Source organism: Ovis canadensis, chromosome 10, assembly GCF_042477335.2.
Source record: "Ovis canadensis isolate MfBH-ARS-UI-01 breed Bighorn chromosome 10, ARS-UI_OviCan_v2, whole genome shotgun sequence".
Lineage (NCBI taxonomy): Eukaryota > Metazoa > Chordata > Mammalia > Artiodactyla > Bovidae > Ovis > Ovis canadensis.
Window position 1 is genome coordinate 21,258,769 of NC_091254.1, and position 3,958 is coordinate 21,262,726.

Sequence of the window (3,958 nt, forward strand, 5' to 3'; positions counted from 1 at the left end):
ATAATTGTCCTTTTGTTCAACCTAGGTAAACCAGAACTGAGATGAGAATCAAGGAGGTTGTAATTGGCAGGCAGCATGTGTCATGCCATGCTAAGTCGCTTGAGTCATGTCTGACTCTTCGAGACACCATGGACGGTAGCCCACCAGGCTCCTCTGTCCATGGGCTTCTCCAAGAAAGAATGCTGGAGTGGTTGCCAGTGCCCTCCTTCAGTGGATCTTCCTGGCCCAAGGATCAAACCCAGGTCTCCTGAGGCTCTTGCATTGCAGGCATATTCTTTACCACTAAGCCACCAGGGAAAGCCATACTACTAAGCAAAAATGTGTCCAAAGCTAAAATTTCATGACAGTTGTTCTAAAGTGACCCTATTTGTCTAGCTATCTCGCATCTAATCAATATATGACTTGGCAAGCAGATTTTATCATAAATTTTTACCCAAGATTCCCAGAGAGAGGAAGAATTTCGTAATTTGGCATGTTATCATGCTAGCTCTTGAGCTCTCAAAAGGCATTTTACCTGAAGTCTTCTCAAATTTTAATAAGAAAAAACATTTTCTCTTATCTCTATATCCACATCAACACTTTCTATCCCTATTCTTTCTCATGACATTCATCCTAATAGGTGTAAGGTGATATTTCACTGTGCTTTTGATTTATATTTCCCTGATGATTAATGATTTTTGCATATATTTTGTACTTACTGTTCTTTTGTATGTCATTTTTGAAAAAAATTGTCCATGTAGTTAAAATTTTTATATTCAGTTGTATGAATTCTTTCTGTTTTTATTTATATATTTTAATTTTTGCAATATTATGTTGATTTCTGCTGCACAGGAACATAAATCAGCTGGAATTATATGTACATCCACTCCCTCCCTGGCTTCCTTCCCTTCCCTATCCCTCCAGGTCAGCACAGAGCACCAGAATGGGCTACCCAGCTCCTTTCTTCCCTTCTCACTAGCTCTCCATCTTACACCTGATAGTGTACATATGTTGATGCTACTTTTATTTGTTTCTATCAGAACATGGTTTATAAGTAGTTTATGCATTCCATAGCTTGCCTTTTCATTTTATTGCTTTTGCTATGCAGAAAAATTTATCTACTTAGAGTCCCACTTAGTTTTCCTTGTGTTGTCTGTGTTTTTTATATTACATCCAAAAAAACCATCACCCAGGGAAATGTCAAGGAGCTTCTACCATATGTAGAAGCTAAAATCCTTCTAAGACATTCTAGGAATTTAAAATGAAAAATTCTGGGAATTTATGGTATCAAATCTTATGTTTAAGTTTCTAATTTCTATGTATTGGGTAAGATAGGGATCCAATCTCATTTTTTTCTGCATATGTTTATCTTTTATTCTCAATACCATTTGTATAAGAGATTATTCTCATCGAATATTCTTTGATTTCCTTGTCAAATGCTACTTGAACATGTATGTGTGGGCTTATTTCTGGGCTGATCTGCTTCAAGGATCTAAGTAACTGTTTTAAAACCAATATCATAATGTTAATAATTACTATAGCTTTGTAGAGTTTGATGCCTCTGGCTTTGTTTCACTTTTTCTGAATGGTTTTGGCTATTCAGATTCTTTTGTGGTTCCTTACAAATAAAAATACAAATATTAGGATTTTTTTTCTTTTTCTAAGAAAAATTCCATTGAATTTTGATAGAGATTGCATTTAACTTATAAATGGTTTTCGGCATTATAGACATTTTAACAGTAATAATCCTTCCAATCAATAAACATGCACTATCTATCTTTGCATTTGCTTGTTTTCTTCTGTTTCTTTCATCAAAGGTTTTAATTTTATTGTAAACTTTTTTTTATTTCCTTGATTAAATTTATTCCTATTTGACTTTTTAAAATCTAGTGTGAATGGGTTAATTTTTAATTTTTTTTTTCAAATGCTTTGTTGTTAGTGCATAGAAATGCACCTTGCCTTTTTTTTTTCTTTTTTGACAGCCTTTGCACTTCAACATGCAATACTTGAGGTACAATAAAGCTGCATCTAACATTGCTGTAAATAAATCAAATCAGTCATCAAGGGCTCCAGACTGAACAACATCTCCATAACCTCCATGCTCATAATCTTCGTTTTCTGGGTATAATTTAATAAGATCATCAATTTAAATAATGATAATTGCTGTTTCAGCTGCAAATTTCAAACTGTTAACCTTAACTATGGTTGGTTCAACCTTCCCCCCTTCTTGTTTATTGTCATGGAATATACCAGTGACCAATTCATTTTAGATTTGTGCATTCTGGGTTAACTTGAGCCTCATTATGAGAAACTCTTAATTTTGCAACCAGATCCATGTAGTCTTGGGCAGCATTTACTATCAGAGTATTAAGAATAACAAGAAGAGATCGTACAACCTCCACAGTAGCTAGCTGTTCCTGGGTGTCCATGCTGGTTGCCTAGTTCTTGAGGCACATTGAAGAGGTTACCTCTGTAGCATTCCTACCTGGAACCACAGATTGTGACTCCAAAACACTCTTCACCACACAAAGTGCACAGGAGAGCTCCATCTCATCACACGTGGAATCATTTGCCCCACATAAGATGACTGATGCAGAGGTAAGAGCCTTAGTGTTTATAATCAAGATCAGTTAATCATCACAAATTCTCTCTTGTACCACCTCTTCTGCTTGTCCCATCATCGAAGCATCTAAAGTTTCTTCACCTTCCAAATCGGCCAGGTTGACAGAATAGTTGCTCTGGAAGCTTTAGCAATGCATTTAAGGTCTCTTAAAAACTCTTCCAAGTACCATAGCACCAGTCTCCACAAAATACTTCAGACACATATCACCAATTCCACGAGTGGTTAGACTAACATTGGCACCAGTTGCCGGATTTGCTCCTTGGTGATATTTGATTCTCTCTGTCTAATCTGGTCCAGTTTCTCAGGGTCTGTAATAACCACTTGTACACAAAGCTTCATTTTTGTTTTCTGCAGGCTGAAGTCAAGGCAAGCAATTTTTACACTAACTGTTCTCTTGGGCATGTCTTGGGATCCTACCACACAGTTGAGCATTGATGAGCATACTCTCCATCTGACTCCTCCTATGGGTTTTCAGAATATTAATGGAATTGACTGGATAGAGAGGCTGAACTCTGACATCTGTGTATTTAACAGTGATCAAAGCATATACCACCATATTTGCTAAGAAATTACCATTTATTCCAATGATTTTGGCAGCATTAATCAGGCAATCCCTTCCAAGCTCTTCTGTGTTAATAATCAGATTTTCACTGATATAATGCACTGCTTCCTAGCCACTAATAACTGATGTGGGATGAATTTTCTGTTTGACCAGTTCATTTGCATTTGTTAGAAGTTCAGATGCAATAATAACCATGAAGGTGGTCCCTTCTCCCACTTCTTTGTCTTGAAGAATCTTTAGCTGTAGGATGCTCTACCTCCAGTAGCTTCAGGATGATTGCACCATCATTAATAATGGTTGCATCACCAATATCATCCACTAACATTTTATCCAAACCAATTGGACCGAGAGAATCTTTCACAATATTGGCAATCAAAGCTGCAGCCATGACTTTCTGGGAGCAGATCATCTCCTCAATGCTGTGGTCCCCAAAAATGGACAAAAGTGCCTCCATCCTCATGGCAGGGCTCATGTTGAGTTTCACTTACATCGACAGCAATCAGCCTCTTTGTCTTGGGCCTGGTGGTGGCCATAGCATTGCCTGCCCCCGGGGCAATAAATATATATATATATATATATATATATATATATATATATATATATATATAATTCATTGATTAGTTCAAGTTGATTGAGTTAGGATTTTCTAAATATTTATGTTTTGCAGAAAGTTTTACTTTCATTTTGGGTTCAAAGGATGAATCATCTAAAGAAATCTCATTAAACACAAATAAGCAATTTTAATTTTTAATAGGGGATTATTTGACTTAATTTCAATATGCAGTCATTAAAAG

General features: G+C 36.2%; 1 pseudogene; it reads right to left on the bottom strand.

Moving 5' to 3' along the window:
• Window positions 1-2,032: 2,032 nt before the first annotated feature.
• LOC138446750 (T-complex protein 1 subunit alpha pseudogene) lies at window positions 2,033-3,618 on the bottom strand (annotated as a pseudogene).
• Between the last annotated feature and the right edge of the window lie 340 nt (window positions 3,619-3,958).